Source organism: Coturnix japonica, chromosome 3 (genome assembly GCF_001577835.2).
Source record: "Coturnix japonica isolate 7356 chromosome 3, Coturnix japonica 2.1, whole genome shotgun sequence".
NCBI classification, from domain to species: Eukaryota; Metazoa; Chordata; class Aves; order Galliformes; family Phasianidae; genus Coturnix; species Coturnix japonica.
This window is the reverse complement of record NC_029518.1, coordinates 45,215,572-45,236,402: the sequence shown is the minus strand read 5'-3', so window position 1 is coordinate 45,236,402 and position 20,831 is coordinate 45,215,572. Positions and strand designations below refer to the sequence as shown.

The following is a 20,831-nucleotide window of genomic DNA, read 5'->3' as shown; positions in this document are numbered from 1 at the left end:
AGGTATATAAAGGCTGGAGATGCTGGAGTATGTAAACACAAGTGAATCTAGCTGTTAATAGGTCTGAGAACTGGAACTCTTGTATTGTAACAGATACAGTGCTGTATTTTAGATGGAAGGTTATTCTTCAAATAGAAGTTGTTTTGATATGTACTTGGACTATTAATTATGCTTGCGATTCAGAAATGCACAAAGCGCCATTTGTGTGCATCTTCAGCAGAGTTCATGTGGAAACACTGAATCATCCAAATCATCTGAATGATGCATACTATTCAGGGGCTGTTTTCTTCAGCAGGCAGCTGGTGATCTCTCTTCCTGTATTCATGGGGCAGTTTTGAGGGGGTGGTAAGAAAAGGAAGAGGGGAAGTAGTCCTAGGTGCCCGGGCAGCCCTCTTGGTTCACATATGCAAACTTTACGAGTGATCTCTTGACTTGTGGTAAGTTAAAACTGTATTCAGAGGATTGAAGTAACGATGTACATTATGAGCAATTTATACAAGTTGTTTTGTTTTAAAGTAATGATGTTTTATACATTTTTCAGGTGTGATCTGCTTAGTGTAAGTTATGTTTCAAGCAGTGCTTCCTGAGGAGGATGTGGGAGTCGTGCAAAGGCAGGAGGAGATCCCTCAGATGGGGTGGATTCTGTGTCTGCTGTTCTCATCTAACAGTCAGGAGATTTGGCACTGGCCAGGAAATGGAAACCCAGCCTCTGTCTTGTGCAGCCTTAATTTTATGTGTTCAGCAACCTAATCTTGGTGGTAGATTGTTTAATACAGAAAAAGGTAATGAGAGAGAATAATGAGACAAACAGAGTGATAATTGAGTGAATAGTTTTTGTTTGTTTTGTTTTTAATGTAGTAGGGATTAGGGGAGACAGATACTGTCCTTCCTACACATCAGGCAGCTTTAGTTTTCCAGCTAATAGGATGCATTTAGTTTTCTCTGGGATATTTTGTTGATAGTGGCAAGCGAGCACGCTGTGACTTTTTATGTTCTACCCCTTTCTGACACTCTCACTTATTTATATCGTGCACATTTTGTAACAAGCAGAACTGTACAGCTGTAAATGTCCACAGCACGCTGGATCCATGATTTAATTATTTTCTAAGCACGTTCATACAAAAAAGAAAATTAAAAATTAAGGTCTAAGTTGCAGAAGTTAAGTGTCTGGGTTTGGAATAGAAAAAGCAATGCAGAGGTGACTTGCTCAAATAACTTGTTGGCTCGATATATGCATACATGCACACATATATACACACATATATATCACTATATGTATGTACTTATAAGCAAAGATCAGTGAAAAGATTTGGGGCTCTTGTTTTCAGCAGGTTCTTCCTGAAAGTCTCTTATTAACCAAACTAATGGAGAATTTCCATTCCTTTTAGTTACCATCATTTTAGGCCAGCAGTGCCCATCACTGAAGATGGAGTACTTACTACAGCAGATAATTTACAAGGAGGGGCAATGGCATTTTAAAGACTCTTTGCTCAGGGAGTGTTGGCTCCTCAGAAAATATTGAATAAATTGGTGTTGAATAGTCTTAAGTGACTGATTTGTTCTTATAAGAAAAAACGTGATAAAGATTTCTGTAAATAAATAGAAACTATAGGGCTAATTTTCATAGGACAAGAGGTAATAGGCTTAAATGGAGCATGGGGCTGAAAGTTAGTAAAAATTTATTTACTAAGAGAATTAAACACTGAATTAGAGATCTGAAGGAAGCTGTGATGCCTCTGTTACTTGCTGCAATTAAAAAACATGTTAGGTAGCCCTCTGTCAGGAATAGTCCAAGTATAATTGACCTGATGGGAGAGGCAGACTTAATGATTCCTCAAAATCTCTTTCCAGTTTTGCCTCGAGTACCTCTATTATGAGGAAATGCTGGGTCTGTTCAGCCATGAGAAAAGAAGACTCAGTGGGTATCTGATCAATGTCTATAAACATCTAAGGTTCAGAATGCAAATGTCCAGACTCCTTTTGGCAGTGCATGGCAAATAGGACAAGGGGATATAGCCAGAAAATTGAATCAGAGGAAGTTCTGCACAAATCAATCTAGTTGGTAATCTTTATCTCCTCTCTGGACCATACATTTTTTCCCATAAGTAAGAAATGCTTCTTCAGGCCTGTGACTGTTACCTTGACTGTGATTCAGTGCACATGGGAAAGCATCAGTTATTTCAGGAAGCAGTAGATGAGTGTATGCATATGATTCCAAGATTAGTTCCTGGGTACATTTTCAGATAACTGATGTATATGCAATTAAAATGTTTGAAGATGCGAAGTGCCAAGTTTACTGATAAACAATGCTTAGTCATGCAAATAAACATAAGTATTTAAATTAGAGCAATTTCAATATGACTCATATTGTGTAAAATAATTTGTATAAAAATACGGAATAGGCAATTTATTAGTGGGAACAACCTTTGATTAGGGGAGCTGAGTTTTAAGTTTTTTAGGGAGTATTAATATGCAGCAAGGTAGCAATGTAAGAGAATAATAAACTAAGTTAAAAACTAATAATTAATAACCTTTGTTTTTCAAATGCATTGAGAACTATAAGCAAGATACTTATATCTTCTTTTCTCTGCTTGAGCTGCACTACAACTCAGAGTGTCCTGGGAATGCTCAGATATGAACTGCCTGAAACATGGCAGCTTTACTGGCTGGTTTGAGTCATGACCTATGGTACTATGGTAGTTTTGTACTAGGATTTACCACCACTTTTCTGCCAAGATCTTTCTTGAACAGACTTTCTGTGAACGATCTGTCACCTTTCTGACTATGAGTAACAGAAAGTGGTAGGAACACTTGACACGAGGCCTTTGGCTACATAGGAGATAGCGTGGCAAGATTTGACACTCAACAGTCACTTTTACATCTGTACACAGTTATGTGAAAGGTGAGAAGAAATGAAGTGCTAGGACCAAGGCTTTGTTCTGCTGCAAAGAGAGCTTTGGAGAGTTAGAGACAGATCTTTAATGTTTTTAAATATGATGGTATCTTCTACTTCCCTTGGAAAGCGGGACTCTTCTTAGAGGTAAGCAGGACTTACCTCTTCTCGACAATGAATGAACATCACTGTGTTATTATTGGTACATGCCTCTTCATCACCTCTAGCAATATATCTGGGCAATGCAAATGATGAATATTTGATGGACTAAAGGAATGTATTAATGAAATTATGCCCTGTCTTTTGTTTCTGTTGCCAGTAGTTGTTTAAAGCGGAGAGTGCCAGAGTTCAACTAACCTTCAATTAAAAACCAAGAGAAGGAACGGTTTGCTTCTTGGTTTGTCAACACTGTGTAGTGTCTCCATTCACCATCAACTGGTCAGAATACCCACGGTTTATTTATCAGTAAAATGGGAAAGATCAAGTGAACCTTCTAGTCTGGCTTTATAGTTTTAGTGGAAATTGCTGAGCAATATGAATGCATTTACAAGTGTATATTTGTGGGTATACGTTTGTGTACCCATATATTTCTAACCCTGCTCAGATTTAAACTACTCTTCAGTAAGAGTTCTCAGAGATGAAATTGCAGGACTTGTCAGCTCTTGCTACACCTTTTTGAAGAGCATATAGTTGAAAAGTCAAGGCATAGATCTACCAGTTGCCATGCTTCCCTGATAGCACAGCAAGTCCCCTCATCATAAGAAGGAAAAAAGTCTGTCTCAACTCAAACTCTTGATGTGAGTTACACAAGATGCAACGTTATGCCAGTATGAGAGGTATGTTTCTCTTACTTTATTTTTCCCCCTTCCCTTTAAACTGAGAATGTACAATAAATCTTCAGTCGTTGAGATTATGATGCCAGTAAAGAATCTTGAAAGTGTTTTTTTGTGGTTCCCTCCCCTGTCCCATTGGCTAACAACTTTCAGTGCAAAGCATCATGTTAATCATTGCTGTTCTCTTTCTTGCACTTGGAGTGCAGCTGTGTCTGGCTCCCCATTTAAAAGGGGGTCAAATTGACATTCAGAGTTGAACTTCAAAGAAAGCCCGTTGTGATTTCATGACCTTCCTAAAACTGGTATCTTTGCATTTTAAATAGGAACTTTACCTTGGAGGAATTTACAACTTATTTTCCTCTCAATCCTTCTCTCTTAGGTCCTGGCTCTGTTCCAGATTGTAGAAACTGGATTTGCAATTGCCTTATTTACAAGGTGGAGTTTCTTTCCCCCCCCCCTTGTTTGCCTACCTTGATAGATTGCAGACTATCAGGCGCCATTTAACCCTTTAACAAAAAAATCTTTCTTTTCAATTCCTTCTGTCTTAGCAATACATTCATATTCTTAAGAAACCCTCATCAGAATGAATATCAAAAAAATGGTCATTGTGGATTAAAACTGTAATACCAGACTGAAAGTCAAATTATGGGCTTCCAAGAATGGCTGAACCGAAGAATGGGACACAGTTGTGTTTAGTTTTGTTAGCTGTGAATTTGACTTAAAATTCCTGCTTATTTTTCCAATTAGTGTACAGATTTGGATAAAAAATCACATAAATGGTTTGATTTTTCCAGTCAAAACTTAAAACAAATCTCAAACATGGTAAGTATTTAAGATAATAAAGCCCTCACTGCAAACAAGTCCTTGTTTGAGTCTGTGGTGAGAGTCAATGGATGAGTGAGGGTCTGTTCTAGAGTTTGGCTACAGGAAAACTTCTGAGCTAATTGGTTGTCCTCCCAGTGTCCATGGACCTTTGTTGAGCTCTTCCTTTTCTAGGAAATGTCCACAGCAGCTGACAGGCCCTGTTTGCATGTCTGGAGATAGAGCAAGAATGGTCATAAACTTGCTGAGGTCGGAAGGGACCTCTGGGTCTATCTGGTCCAGCCCCCCTGTGGTTTATGAAGATCCCCTGGGAGGACACTTCACAGCCTCTCTGGGAAACCTCTGCTGTTGCTCTATCACCCATGCAATATAGAAGCATTTCCTGTTTCTCAGAGAGAACGTCCCGTGTTCCAGTTTGTGCTCATTACCTTTTGTCCTGGCACTAGAAAGTACTGAAATGAGCCTGGCTCTGTCTTCATTTCACCTTCCTTTCAGGTATTTGCATATGTACATAAGAACCTCCTGAGCCTCCTCTTTAGGCTAAGAAGGCCTTTCAGCCTTTCCTCATATTGTTGCTCTGCTCCCTGCATCATCTTAGTGGCCTTGCTCTTTGTAGTACCTCCTTTAATCTATGACAGGGAATGATCTGTGACTGGAGGAGCTGGAGTGTTTGTTGAGTAATTCAGCACTGGCTGTTGCTGAAGATCCTCGATGACATCTCCAAATTAGAGCAAAGACAACTCCCCACACAGAAACATGTTTGATGTCTGCAAGGTTCATCCACACAACACCTTATTAATGTATGGGAACCCAGCATGGTGGCTGAAACTCAGGCCTCCTCACTTCTGAGGTTGACACTGAGTGAACTTTTCAGCACTGGTGTCCTGAGGCACTGTGCTTGTGATGTTAGCCTGAAGGTCCAGCAGGTTGGAGGAGGGGAGAATCTTTCTGTTAGGTGCAATACTATTATTTTTTTTTCTTCTCTTTTTTAAAATGCTTGTGTCCTGTATGTGACACTTTAAGAGACTGTATGAAGACATTTGTGGCCCAGTTGAAGAGATCTGGTGCTTTTCTGCAAACTGCAGGATCTCCTGTTTGTAACCCTACATCAGTCCCAGTGATGACACAAATGTGTACTGCTCATACAGCACACTCTCATTACTATAAGTTAGTTTCAGATGGATCTATGCATCCTATTCTCTCACTGAGAATTTCTGACAATGTTTTGTTGCTATATTATTTAACTTTTTTTTTTTTTTTCAAATACTGCTGTGTGAGCACATGATGTCTGCCATCTGACTGTTTTGGTGGTTAGTCTTTTATTGACTGCTGTAAGAGAACACAGTAATAACTACTGAGCTAGCTCAGTTTTTGAGCAAGTATAAGTGGTCACCAGCAGTTTGGATTTGCTGGTCTCCTCAGCCCTCTCTTGTATTTTATTTCAAATAGATTGCATAAAATTTCTGAATCTTGAATTGTCTCTTTGCCTGAACCACAAGTCCTTCAGAAAATTCTAGTTCTATTGTTTTTTATTTATTTTTCTTGGTGTTTGATTGCCTGGCTAAGCTGTATGGGTCTCTCCCTACTCTCTTACAAACTTCTACGGTGTTATAAAGATGATTTATTGCCCCTGTGGATGACTACCGGTATTCATACAAAGAGCATCAGTAAAAATCCACTCGATAATAAAGATGAGAAAGAACACTATCATGTAAAGTTGAATAGATCATCTTCTGTAAATCTGGCTAATAGCAAGACTTCGGGCATTTACTTAATTGAGGCCTTTGTCTTGTAAGCTTTTGCAAGTGTGTAAATCCATTTATGTAGCATTATTGACTTCTAGAGGACAGCTAGAGTTCATAAGATTAGTCTGAAGGCTCTGTCAAGAGGTAGTTAAATCTCATCTACTTTTAAAGTGTTTGTATCCTCAGGCTGTGGTCATGAGTGTTTTGTATTTCCTGTGGAGAGGAAGGCAATAGCAGGGGTTAATGCCTGTTAACTGGGAATTTATGAGCTCTGAGCCCAGGACGTAGGGATCCGTCCACCTGACTGTGCCATCTGGTATCCCAGCACTAGGAAAATCAAGGTCTTGGTAGAGAGACAGTAATGTTAATTCTTACACTGCCTTACAAGAATATCACCTTCAGTGCTCTGGAACAGTCAAGAACTAGCCACGGCTAGCTTCATGGTTTAGTAGTTTGAATAATGCTCACTGCTGCACAACCAGTGCTGTTGAACCAAGTGAAAAATGAGAGTCCAGATGTCTCTTTAGGGGGATAGTTTTGTGTTTTATCATACATATGCATATTATCAGAATTCACATCTGAGTTGGTTCAATGCCAGTGAAAAATGTACATCTGAATTGTAATGGAAACCTGGATACAATGAATAATGAGAGGAGATTCCAAAGGGAGAAAATGGGAACAGGAAGTCTAAGCTTCAGCTTTTCTATATATAGAAAACACCTGAAGGGTAACCACATAGTGTTTTGTATAAATGCATTTAAAATGTGTTTGGTAGGCACATATTTTCAGTATGCTGTAATGATCGGAAACACATGTTGACTCTGAAAAATTATGCGAACTATGCAGAGCCCTTGCCCATGCACATAAATAAAAGCTATTCACAGGGTATGTGTGTGTAAATATTTAGCTGGAGTAACAGCTACATGAGAACTCCTTCAGAATAATCCCCAAGTCAGAAAGCCACATATTACATGTCTGAAATTTACCACACTGGTTGCCTATGTAAATAAATGACTGAAAAGATAGGAGGGAGGAAAAATGCATTTAAAAAGACTACTAGATTAGAGAAGAAGAAAAATGCTAAGCCATTTTCTTGGTTCTAATCAGAAGGCAGGAATATTATTACATGTGGGAGCTTAGACTTAGCTAAACATCTTCCTGTTCTGAGTCTTGATTTTTATTTACATGTTGCACGCAGTCAAGGCTTTAAGCATTCCCCTTCGCATAATCATTATTTTGATAGAGGCCAAGAGGGGGCATGTTTGGCTTTGTTTATTTCCTTTCCAGGAACAACACTATCATCTAATTCCCTCTTTATCTTTGCCAGGTCTTTGGGATGGGATGATGTCACCCTTTGTACCTATCTGGTATCTACCATGATGAGGCCTTGATCCTGGCTGAGGGTGCTGGCTGTTTGATGAATGCTGAACTGGGAAGCAACCATAAGAAACCTGAATTTCTAATGCACTTTGAAACACTTGAGCTCAAACAAACTGATACTTATAAAACCACCAAGACATTTGCCACTTGTCACTAGCTCTTATGCAGTCATTGGTATGTCAGTTCTCTTCCAGTTCTTCCACCCTTGGCCTATGACAGAGCAAACTGCCTGCTTATCTGTCACACTTGCAACTGGAACTGAGCTGCTCTGGGCTTAGAAGAAGTTGGTTGGTTCTAAGATCAAGGATTTTCTGACTCTGGAAGGACAGCAAATAAAACACAGTCCTTTATACTGAGGAGTTTGAAAGGGAATGATTCTAGGTCTTAGGAGAGAAAACACAGCACTGTCTGTGTGTGTCTGGAGTTGCCTTTTCCTTCTGTCTCTCTGAAGAGAGTAGACAAGCAGAAGTATAATTGCCCATGGTGTGGAGCATCCCCAGGCAGTGGAGGCAGACTGGCTCTTGCCTCATCTCTCTACTGAGTCTGGGAGCTCTGCATCACTGCTGGCAAATGCAGAGCAAGGACTGCTGCTCTTCCTAACATAGGCTTCCTGGGGATTCATCCACATCCTCTGCTTCATTGACTCGGAGGACATAAGGGAAGAGGAGAAGGGAAAGCAGTAGGTGAGTTGGGGAAACTCCCTTATTATCTAACAATGTCTGAAGTTACTAAATGGGTGGTTGTGGAGGGGGAGAAATGCAAATATTTTCTTGAGACAGCTTGTTGTGAAAGTTGAACTTGAACATGTGGGTTGGGCTATGCCATCCATCTTCTCTGGAAAGGGAACATAAATTTATTCTGTAAAGGCTTGAAAGCAGTAGGCTTGGTGTGGGAAACTCATGTGTTAAAGACATATCAGTACACTGGGGAAGCTTACTTCTGTCCTTGGACTCTGCTGTCAGGGGTTGTAAGTGGACACTGCATAAAACCCTAAGGAAAATCACTGTCAAGAATACGTTTGAATTTACACTGTTATGTAGCAGCTCCTGGCAACTGAAGCACAGGTGTCACCTGGACCAAAAGGACTTCTTTGAGAAGATGGCTTCTGTTCTCACACTGAGAGCTCACTTCTGTGTAACTGCAACTGTGGTGATGCCATGATCTTTACTAACTAAAAATCATGAGACTTGGGTCAGCAATTACTAGTCTTTGCATCTTTGTAGTGTATCTGGTGGAAAGGTTAACTGCTGATACTAATGAGGTGGGTTAACCTCTATTGGAGTTTAATAACACATACTTGCCTTTGTTGGTGCCTGGAGACTGTAGTCACAACAACTGGGGAACCCAAGTTCCTCATATCATTTAGAGGGTGAAACATTTGTTCTTCACAACGTTTCCTTATGTGGGAGGGAACCTCTGTTACTTTCACTGGGTGATAAAGGGAACTGAAATGGAGGTCAGCTGAGTTTGCTCAGAATTGCAAAGCAAGTTCAGGAATGGAAGCTCCTGAACTGTAAACTAATTCTTTCCTCCATACAGGCTGTCTTATCTGCTGATAGTCTCTAAACTGTTTAATGACTGATTTTCATTCAGTTGTACATGGTGGTACGTCTGCCAGTTATTTGGTCACTAAAGGAACTTTGTTTGATTTGGTTCTTATGCCTGCAGAAAATTCATTAAAATTGTATTTAATGAAGAATTCTAAAAACATAAGTCTTCAAGTTATCGCTGAGAAAAACATCTGGTTGGATATTTCTCTGTCCAAAACGACTTCTAATTTTCTTCCAACGTTTTTAATCACCACTTCAATCTGTCAGGGTGATCAAATTTCTTTTTACAGTGAAAGAAATGGTCAGGGTCTTAATCTTATTTCTGTTTAATTCTTGGATTATAATGCCCCACTGAAGAAGAGGAAGTAAATGGTTTAATCTGTGGTACAGACAAGCTGTGTAAAGCTGTGTTCACAATGTTTCCCCTGCCTTCCTCCATTGCGTGTGGTCTCTCTGAAGGAAAGGTAAATTTACAGTTGTCTTCTGCTTCTATAGAAGGCTGAGCAGATGCAGGAGGTGGAGGCTCTGCTGGATAGTAATGCTGAGACAAGCCTGTCCTCTTCTACAGATTGTGGTATGGTCTTTTGACTTGTTTGTGGCACTTATTTCAAAATATCTTTCTACTTATTTCTGAAAAAATGCTTTGTTGTATATTGCTTTTATTTTTCCCTGTATGTAATAAGTCAAGACTTGTAAAGGATATCTAAATAACTAAGCTCACCACTGTTAATGGATCATCTTACAAAACTGAATTATGTTCCAGCATGACCATCTTGTCCTTTGCTTTGGTTGCATGGAGTTTATAGATGCGTGCACTGAATCTAGAGGTCTCATAAGGGCCTTACTGTCCTTACCTATGCCCAGAGTATCAAAGGTTCAAGGGAACCTCTCACTGAAACTGCCAGCTGCCATGTCCTGAGAGTGACTTCTTTAAAATGGCATTTAATCCAGCCATAATACAGTGGCTGGAACAGGATGTGTGCCATCAGTGTTGATCTTCCATACTGACAATAGTTAAATGCTGTATGGTTGGAGGAGGCCGGGTCATATGCTGGTTCAGATTTTAATGTGAGCTTAGAATTGCTGCAATTGTGTATTTCTGGCAGACAGCATAAGGGAAGGGGTAGAAAGATTTTTGTAAGAACGCCACTGCACAAGTATGCTTAATTTATGCATGTATACATAATATTTATTAAACAAGGAGCTTTGGATAGCAGAAGAGAATAGCAGTTGTTGCTGGGGCACAGCAGTGCTTCCCAGATGAGCATAGCCCTGACACTAGCCTGCTGCACAGTGAGCTGCACTCCAAGCCTTGTCCCAAGATCAAGTCATTGCTGTTCTTTATTATTATTATTTATTATTATTATTATTATTATTATTATTATTATTATTATTATTATTATTATTATTATTATTATTTATTAATCTTTGGGATTTCTGAAAGAGCAAACAGCACTTAGCATTTTCCTTCTGAGGACTGTTGGGAAGGGAGAGGAAGAGATGAGTAGGACATAAAGAAACAATGTTTAATGAAGCCTTGCAGTAAGTTTTTCCAGAGGAGAAATTTTTTTATGTGTGAGAAATTGGTGGAACTGTCTCAACCTGAAATACTACCAGAGAGGATCTTTTAAAACAAAGTAAAAGAGGCTGATAGATCACTAGGAGTTGGCAGCATTCATTTGAGGTCTTAAAGCAAGTGAGAAAGAGAAATGCTGAATTACCTACCACAGTATGTAATCTGTTTGCTGAATTAGTTACAGGCTTATTAATTATATATTTTGGTTACACCAAGAGGATAGACAGCGGCAAATTAATAACCAGGTGTATTTATGTATTCACGCTCATCATGGATAAGTAATCCTAGCTTTGTTTTTCTGGGGTAAAGAAGACATTCTTCACAAACCCAGAATTCCTTGGATTTGTGAACAAACCTAGGGTGAAGGGGCATCCAGTAAAGGAGTATGTGGTGTTGTAGGTGAGTTATATCAGAACAAAAGTGTGAATAGTGAATATTAGTACGTTTATGATAGTGAATATACATAGTCAGTATTGCTATGTCCAGATGGAGGTCGGAGATGAGCATTGTCCCCCCAGTGGTCTGTCTTTGGATCAGTGTTCTTCAGCATCTTCATCCAGTGATAGGCTCAAGTGCATTCTCAGCAAGTTTGCTGATGACATGAAGCTGAGTTGGCACATTACAAGGAAGGAATGTCACCCAGAGGGACCTGGACAAACTCTCATAAGGTGGGCTCATGTGAGAATAATGAGATTCAACATAGAAAAGTGCAAGGTTTTGCACTTAGGTCAGAGTAATCTCAGATGTAGATACAGACTGTCAGAAGAACTTATTGAGAGAAGCACTGTGGAGAAAGACATGGGGGTTCTGGTGAAGCAAGGTCCAATTCAGAGATTAGACTAAAAATCTGTTTTTATTTCCTTTTCAGACCTGGCATGTAAGTAACTGAGGAAGGAAGGAAAAAAAAAAAAATCTAAACCCAAAACACGTGTAAAAACTCAAACCCATAGGTTCTATTTTCTTCATTATCAAAGATACAGATACTTCGCCTCCTTCATCCCTGTGGGGCATTCAGATTATCCATACTTCTTTTTACATAGCAGCCAAGATTATGCAAAAGAAAGTGGTGGGAATGCAATCTGCACATCTATCTTCTTCTCAGTCAGCATGGACTAACATGGGCTTTGCAGTGTTCAAGGAAATTTATTTTAATTCTGGAGATCTCTCTGATACTGTAAAGACTTACAGAAGGGCCTCTCTATCTTCCCATGCTGTTTGTAATCTCCCTTGCAGAGCCTTGCTGCAGTAGCACTGGGCTGTACCAAGTGCATTGCTCATGGTGTCTCTTTTGTCCCCATTGTCTCTTTTCTGATTAGACAAAAAACTTAAGAGCAACTACCAATACTGAAATGCATAAGGTGATCTGGAAGTGTTTGCTGAAGTTCTGTTATGACCAAAGGCTTGTGTTGTGAGATTTTGGGTCTCAGCAGTTGTTTCTAGTGGTAGAACAGCTCTGTAGGAGTAGTGGTGGGATGGAGGAGCTTTGAGCCCTGCTTGAAATGTCAGGGACAGTGCGTAGGAACAGCACTGAGTCACGATGGCTGCGCGGGTGGACAGCAGTGGATGGGCTCTTTGACTTCTTTTCAAATTGCTGCTTTCAGATGCGCTTGCCCAATGAATTGTCCATTCTGCTATGAAAGGAAAATAAATTTCTGCTGGTGGTGATGAACTTGAAAATTAATTACTTGGCAGTACTGCAGAAAACACTGTCTCCTTAATCAATGAAAATTTGGAGGGCTTTTTTGAGACTCAGTTAAGCAGTTGCTCCCCTATCACTGTGCAAAAACCACTGAGATACCCTCACTGGGCCTGAATAAGAAGCTTTCTGCGTTTTTGCACAGACTTGCTATATTTAGCAGTGTGGTAGTGCTGGTAGAGTTATAGCACAAGTTCTTGGTTTTTTTTTCCTTGCTTGTTCAGTTTAACCACCAGGCTACAATCTTGTCCTAACTTTTCACTTTCCTTTTATAGAATCGGCTCAACACTGAGCTGTACTCTTTATGCTGTATGGAGATCTGCAGATGTAGAACCACAGTGAAATGCCATATTGAGGTGCATGTTAATCTAGAGAAAGATTACTTGGTAAAAAAACAGATATTTCTTGAATCTTAGTGCTTAAATACTAGCATAAGAAGCCTATGTCTATGCATAAGAACCCTATACAGAGGGAGACTTTAATCACTAGACCACAATGACTCAAACAGTTATGATGATGTATCTCAAAATGCTTTAATTCTCTTATCTCACCTTAATATGACTGTCTGTTGATGATGAAAAGCGCAGATAGGGTGAGAGAGTGGAGGAATGCTAAAAAGGTATAGCTAGATAGAAAGAGTGACTAGGTAGAAACATCCACCCTTCTCATGCTGATAGATGGGTCGCTGTGCTGGGTATGACTGCTGTGGGGGTGTAAAAGAGAGAAAGAGGAAGTAGCACATGCAACTGCTCTGCAACCTCAGCACAAATGCTGGGGAGAATCAAGCACGCAACTGAGGTTGGAGCACTTCCTGGTAAACATGTTGGCACTGTAGTATGACACACTTTGCCTGAGGTTCTGGGGGCTCAGCAGCTGGCTGCTCTCCTCATAACAACTCACACAAAGTGTGTTGGGAGGGAATTTAATTCAGTCAGTCTAAATGGTAGAGGTGGAGCGTTTACACCTAGGGACAGTACAATCTCTAAAAATCGTTACTTGAGAAATAAGTGTGCAGCAAAAATATGGAAATAGTTCAGCATCTTCTTGCTGCTATTACATAAAAGGATTTTTTGCAAGTTAAAATATTGAAGGCAATCAATGTGTTCTACCTTTCCTATAGCTGTTTAAGGACTGTATTTTACTTTTAAATGCAGCAGACCCCAAGGGATGACAGAATTCAGTGAACTCTGGGTAAGTTACATCCAAGTTGCTTATTACATACTGATAAATTGTTGGCAAACTGTTAAATGTGGTGATAAAGAAAAATAGTTGCACTGGCTTTTTATCTATTTATTGTCTTACACTTAGGACGAAACATCCTTCTTTTGTGTTCTTTACAAGTATATGGATATGCGAGCCTTAGGAATTTCAGTGTGCAGCTTTATAGGGTGTATTCTACTGGTTAATTTTTCCCTCTCAAGAAAAGCACTACATTCAACAAATCCCCTCTTATCCCCAGTATTTTTAATATGAAAATTTGTATAAAGATCCTTGCTCCTTTTTCTTTCTGTGCAGCAGCAATATTAATACAACTGGAACTGCAAGAGGCTTTTTCTCAAAGATGAAAGTAAAGTGTTGGTAGAAAGTTGTGCAAGAAATGACTTAAAATAATTAGTAGTGTTTAGAATCCTGTATATATGCTAAACTCCTTGGTTAGTATAGTGCTGCAATAAAGCCTCTGTATAGTATTTAACTTCAGCAATAATCTATTCTTAAGTCACTTAAGCAATTCTCTGGTCACCTTTCTGGAAACTGTTCTGTTTCTCTTTTCTAGTAACAGTGTCATTGAAAAGATAGCTAATATACTGCCCTCCTATTTATTTTGGAGAACTCCAAAATAGAAGTATTAGTGAATTTTTTTAACAGTCCTCTAATGTAAGTGATTACTGTATGCCTCCTTTAAAATTGTGGAGGTAGAGCTGTGGATGTGTCATTTCAGAGTCAAGAGGCGAGTTAGTGCCAGAGCTGGGTGGGAGCCTCTCCGTGCTTGTCCCCCACCCTGAGGCAGCCAGTCCTGTGTAGTCTATCAGCATTTCATTCTCAAAGTTATAGGTAAATACATAGCTACTTTCCCTGTAATCCTGCAAAATCATATTCCCACAAGGTTGATGTGGTCCTGGGAAGAAAGGAATACAAAGCTGGAGTGATATGCATTTGACATCTCACTATTCTCTCAACTCCAGATTGCTCAAGGTCTTCCTAGTTCTCTCAGCTTCAAATTCAGTTCTTTATAAGACAAGTTAAAATGGAAAAAAACCCAAAACCTTCACAGAGGTTTACTGCTTAGGGGGAATGAGTTTTGGTAGTGGGAGTTGGTAGCTTTTTATCACAGATGTTAAGTGCCAGCAAGGGCACATTGCAGGTAACAGTCAGGCATGGCAAGTATGAATCATACTGCTTGACAGAGATGCATCTCTTCCACTTGTGGTCTCAAGCCTGAGATAGACATCACACAACCAATATATACATATATATTTTAATAAGTGATGTGTAATTTGCTTTCTGTTCCTTTTTAGTACCTTTTAGTACCTTCATCAGATATTTATTTGGCTGAATAGGCAAAGGAAGGCTAAGTCCCAGTCCAAATAATAATTTTAAAATATTTATGTTACTCTCTTATCAGTTATTTCACATTACAAAGCTGTTATTATTTAAGTTCATTTTGATACGAGACCTTTTTTCTGACAATTCTTGATCACTCTCTTCACTAATATTTAGTTTTATGATATTCTTTCTGTCATATATTGGCGATGATTATTTTACACTGCATTCTACGTCATCGATTCACAAAAAAGCATTCCTACACCTACTATATTATTCACTATTTCCTCCCTCATTTGTCTGAACATTTTGTTCTGTTTTTTGACTACAACTGCACGTTAAGAAGAAGCTGTGTTTAAGTGTGTTCTACTCCTTCTCTTTTATGTTGATGTTTTCAGCAACAGAGCCATTAAGTTAATCAGTTGAGTATTTTCCACTTCAAATGTTATTAATGGAAATTTAACAACAAAAGTTCATACACTGTGTCTTACTGTGCATCTTCAGATGATATGCTGAAGAGAAGTTTTTACAGGCATCATCTTAGATGTTTTGTGTTAGAAAAGGTAGAAAATGGGTGGTAAACAGGAAAAAAAGAGAGACAAAAAAAAAGTAAGTTTATCATTGTATTCTGAAGGATTAACTAGAGCTTCCCAAAGTTGATGCAAAATACCATATGCCTGTAACACAAATACCAGTCACAAAAGTATAATGAAAATGGTTACATGGTTGACAGCTAAAAAGCAGACTTTAAGCAAAATGATTTACTTGCGCTTTGTAAAGGGGATTAAAAAAAGAGACAGAATGCTTGCAGTGGAAGCTCTCCTCAGATTTGCGTATTTAGGGTGATTGGTGCAATGGCTGGGTGCAGTCAAAAAGATGGCAGTTCTCCAAATCTCCTGTCTATAGAGGCACATGGTAGATAGCCAATGATCTCATTGCTCTAGTATGTTCTCATCCCACAAAAAATTCATCTCAGTGGCAGAAGATCTTTGTCTGGGTGCTCTGATATACTGAAAACAGCGCGTGTTTCTCAGTGTGAACCAGGTTTTCCAGTTACTTCCTATAGACTGACATGACTCACCTGTTTTCTATGTACTTATGCTTCTGCCAAGACTACTAGAAAGCCTTATAATTACAACAACTGGCATTTGTGCCATTAGGAAGGCCCAAATTAAATTTCTTCGGGGTGTCCTACAGGTGGCACTGTAATTTCATCGTGTTGAATAGTAAAGCAGTCAGACCGCTGGGTGGTTCCTATACCTCCCTGTGGACCTTGGAATTTGCTTGCCACAGCAGGGAGAGATCTGAGGAAATCCTGAGCATCCCTAGACAGCGCAACTCCATGCTGCTTTGAAGAAACATGTTTGTAATATTTCAGAGCAGAAAGGAAAGTTCACTTCAAAGCATGAGACAATCTACCTTATTTCTAATGATGTTCATCACTTTGTAGAAGAGTTAACAGTGCACATTCTGTCTATTCTAGACTAATTCAACATGTGAAATAGATAAAGAACAGTGTGATGAGTGTAATTAAAATGTAGTTTTCTATGCTACTGTTAGCTGTTGATTTGTTCTGTAAGTCTGTATAACCAAGACTGAAACTATTGAATACTTAGTTCAGAAAAGACAGAAAAGCATCCGAAGCTGCAGGTACTGATTATTTTCTTTGTCTCCTAGGACTAATAAAAATGTAACTTACTGAAGCACCTGCTCCATATTTTTTGGTGGGGCTGTTCATTTTGATTTGCCAGTGCAACAGGTACTCAAAACAGAAAAAAAGGAAATAAAAATCATTGGTGCAAAGCTGTTAGAAGCCCGTGCTCCTCTGCAGACCTTGCTGTCTGCCTCATCCCTATTTGGATGTTGTTTCCTGGGACACACCTTGTAGGTGACCCAGAAAAAAAGAACCGGTTGTGCTTCATGCTCGTCCTTCCTTTTGTCCCGAGGGCTTCCCTCAGCATGTCTGGGCTTAGGCTGCTGTGCGACCTTGGCACCTCTGGGTGCAGGGTTTTTCCTTGGAGGACCCCTGGGAGAGTGAGGCTGAAGGGACACCTGAAGAATGGGTCAGCAGCTGAGACTGTACTGAGACTTGCACAGTGGAATTTGTTACAGAGCACCTATCCTGTGCTCTCCTGTCTCAATGCACTCAGAGCCTTTTTCAGATGTATTTGATTCTAAGTTTTTTACCAATTTCTGTTTGTGAAACTATGTGTTTAAAACTAGCTATCTGATAATATTTCTTATTTTTCTGTTCAATGCTCAATTTTATTTCTACCTAGCTTGTTTCCAGCGTTAATGGCTCTGACAGGCATGGCTTTTAGCACTTACTTTGATGCCTGGCTTGTGGTTTGCATAGTCATGACTTGTAAAAGACACACCAGTTTCCTCTTGGGCAACTTCAGCTTTGCAACTTATTCCTGTAAGAGTTTTCTCTCTGCTTCGTGAGGGATGGGAGTTGACAAGACAAGTGTGGCTCTTCGTCAGAATTCCCTGTTGGTAAGGCTGTGGCTTCTTTCTTTCCTTTTAAGTGATGGACGTAGTTGTTTTTGCCTCGTGACGTGTATTTTCTTTCTTCTTCTTCTTTTTTTTTTTTTCTTTTTCCTTTCTTGTTTTCTTTCTTCTTAAAACAAAAAGATTAGTTTTAGCGGATGAGAAGTAACATTTACTCGGTGCAATAAGGGAAGTTCATGCTGGCACATAATTTCTATTCTTTATAAATGGCTGCGTAAAATATTTTATGCTTCCCCTTTCCTCTGCTGTAGTTTAAAAAAGCAAATGGGTAACCTAAAAATAATGGATTAATCAGAAATAGTGAAGCTTGATTGTGGAGTGAGGACAAGTGTCAGGATGCATGTGAACAATTTTTGCTCTTGACAAGTCCAATTCAGTTATGTTTCAACAAGATCCAGAAAAGGTCAGGGTGACAGCGTAGTCATCATTGCATCAGGCAAATCAGATGTTTGTGAAGAAAAGCAAGCCATATGGAAGCAGCAGTAGCTTTATTGATATTGGGTTCTTAAAGTTGTATAAAGCTAGTATCATTTGTAGAGTATGTACTGTGCAATATGGGGGTCAAATGTAATGTTTTGCGGTGACAGCGCTGGGTAGATTGACTGCTGTTTTCAATATGAAAAGGTCTTGGAATACATTAATTTTAATGTTTTTCTCATAGACGTGAATAGATGCAGTAAAGATGGAGAGAAAGTACTATGTGAATAGGTTCACTCTCACTATGAAAAATAGGAATTACTGTCTTCTGTCCTTTGCCCTGAAACACAAAACCCAAAATACTGACTACATCTCTGGACTCGTTTTCCTGCACAGAATACTCCTCTGGTGGGAGCTGAGATTAACACTTTGTTTAATCGTTTCCTTACCTGTTTACTTTCAGTAAGTCATTTTTGAGTTGTAGGATTAAAGCTTTTTTTTCCCACGATGTCAGTTATATTAATTGCTGTCCTCAGAAGGCTCATTGTCTCTGATCAGGAGCTGCAGTTTGATTCAATAGAATTTCCTTGTCTGCTAGTTACACCTTTTTTTTTTTTTTTTTTTTTTTTTTTTTTTTTAAATGATTTGCAACAACTCATAAATAGGAGAGGAATTGTTTTGGTATCATCTCATCATATGTTCTTTCTGTACCTTCCCCTCTGGTGACTTTTTTACAGTTTCTAGAGGCAAAAAGCCTCTTTCTGATAAGGAAACTGTGCCCCTCTATAGGTGCTGACTCTGGTGACATGGGCGCACACCCTTTGAGTTTTAGGCAGTCCTGCATTGTGCCTTAAGTCAGAGGTTTTGAAGGTCTCTGCTTTCAGAGGCTTTGACTTTTCCCTGCTTTCTGACTCACTGCCACCTAAGAGAGAGAGCAGTTTACTCCTCAGAGCAGGAGGAGTGGGTACTCACAGTGGCAAAGCATTTGCTTTTGTTTACAGTTCATCCTGATTTAATAGCACGGGATGCTTCTGCATGGAATCCTGGAGAAACAGGGTGACAGAAAGCTCTGTTTTGTTCTGTAAATGGCAAGAGCCAGTTATACCACGCTTTTAATGTTCTCATGAGCTTCTTGTGCTAGCTGCCTGCTGCTTGTCCTCATGCTTACTGGGAGATCTGATTTCTTCTGAGGCTGTCCAGCAGTCAGAAAGAAACATTTGCTTCTCAGTTTTGAGTGTATTTCCCCAAGTGGGTGCAGCAGCAGGGTACTGCATGTCCAGCAAGGCATGCACTCCAAGATCTGTGTGTTTGCTGCAAAGTCTACTGGGGAAGTAATTGAGCTGACATGGCTTGGAGAGCTTCAGTGATGGTTAAACTGCTCTGATCTATTTTGTCCTTGTTAATTTCAGGTGGCAAAGTGATCCCGCTTCACACTTTTGCCCACCCCTTCAGCATGCCTATATGTGCCCTAGCAAAAGAGAAAAGTGACTTGGTTGTGAATGAATGGGATGAAGATATGTTTAGATAAGGACACAGTGGTAGTGCATCAAGAAACTGTACTGAAGAAGTATTGTGCACTCCCTCTAATAAATGGTATAGACAAGGAACATGATGCAAATTAGCTTGCCATGGTGAGGTTTGAGCAGATTTTCAGTTGCTGTTGGCTCTGGACATAGAAGCAGTAATGCAGAATGTTTTGCACAGGGCTGTGCTTCTAAATGACAGGTCGAATAGTTTCATTATTTTGGGCAAGGAGACGTCTTCAAAGGATCACTCAGCCATCTGCTAAGGTACCTGATACTATTTATGGCTAATGTAGCTAGTACTATTTATGGGCCTGGACAAAGGGTCCTGCCTGCTGCATCGCTTACTGCTAATGAAACCATGATGCACATGGTTACACAATCACTGAGCAGGGAGATGGGCGCTGAGCTAATATACGTTTACTACCCCTTTCTGCATCTCAGTTTCTCTCTTGGTTGAAGCAGAGCCATGTTTCTGTCTTTTAAGGATTTTTCTGAAAAGCAGTGCATGCAGTTAAAGGCATAGCTCATTTAGCTGTCATTCTCAAAGTGTCTATATGTGTTTATGCCTTAGTGACGTGCATTTCTAAAAATATTTCTCTTCTGCAGCCTCCTCTACTCTCTAATTGTTCCCTTCTCTTTCCTATCATCAAGTTTCAGTCTGGCTGCTCTCTAGCATTTGCTTCTTTTGCTTTTGCTATGGGGCATCTCTGGATATGTTCCATGAATACTCTGAATTCCTCTGATGGAAGCATGTCTGTCCTCCTTGAGCTTCATCCCCTGCCTCTGGCATAGCCAAGTCATACTTCAGTTGTCCCCGTGTTCTTGTCTTTTTTATCTCTAGACAGGTCTTGCTGATTGCTTCCAAGATGAAAAAATCAACAGAGTGTCATAGCCTTGTCCCACCTACTAGCACCCCTTTTTGAACTGCTCCACCTGCAGTTATGGCTTCCTCATTTGGGGAATGAGGATTCCTTTTCCCTAGTAACCTCCTTTAATCTTTCTCCCTTTTCTCAACTAGTATATTGTTATTTCTTTAAGTGCAATCAGTCAACAAAAATGTCTTCATTCTGCCATCATTTAATCCTGGCATTTATATTTGACTCTTTTTCTGAGAATCTCTACTTCCTTTCTGTGACTCTGACTGCCAGTGGTTCTCCATCTGTTTTTTGAAACAAACTAGTTATCTTTTAGGAGATGCTATCAATACTCCAAAATATTGTGTTTGGTCTGCTAAAGCATCCTGTCCTCTGATCCATTTCTCCTCTGCTCTTTGAGTGATTTTGTTCACAAACATCAGTGTGTGGATTCTCCATTCTTAAAGAGAGGTCTACTCCCATAACA

The 20,831-nt window shown here is 39.6% G+C and overlaps 1 protein-coding gene across 9 annotated transcripts in view; it reads left to right on the top strand.

The window, feature by feature from the left end:
• Positions 1 to 260: 260 nt before the first annotated feature.
• IPCEF1 (interaction protein for cytohesin exchange factors 1) overlaps positions 261 to 20,831 on the top strand; it is a 68,973-nt gene continuing 48,402 nt past the window's right edge. The window contains exons 1-6 of one of the 9 annotated variants that reach the window (XM_015858205.2): positions 261 to 437; positions 542 to 782; positions 2,892 to 3,040; positions 3,498 to 3,729; positions 4,106 to 4,161; positions 7,621 to 8,356. The gene's annotated coding sequence lies outside the window, so the exon portion shown is untranslated. Of the gene's footprint in view, positions 438 to 541; positions 783 to 2,891; positions 3,730 to 4,105; positions 4,162 to 7,620; positions 8,357 to 9,718; positions 9,798 to 13,281; positions 13,687 to 17,465; positions 17,533 to 20,831 lie in introns of those variants that run through there. The other 8 variants (XM_015858203.2, XM_015858218.2, XM_015858215.2 and 5 more) reach the window with 8 other exon arrangements.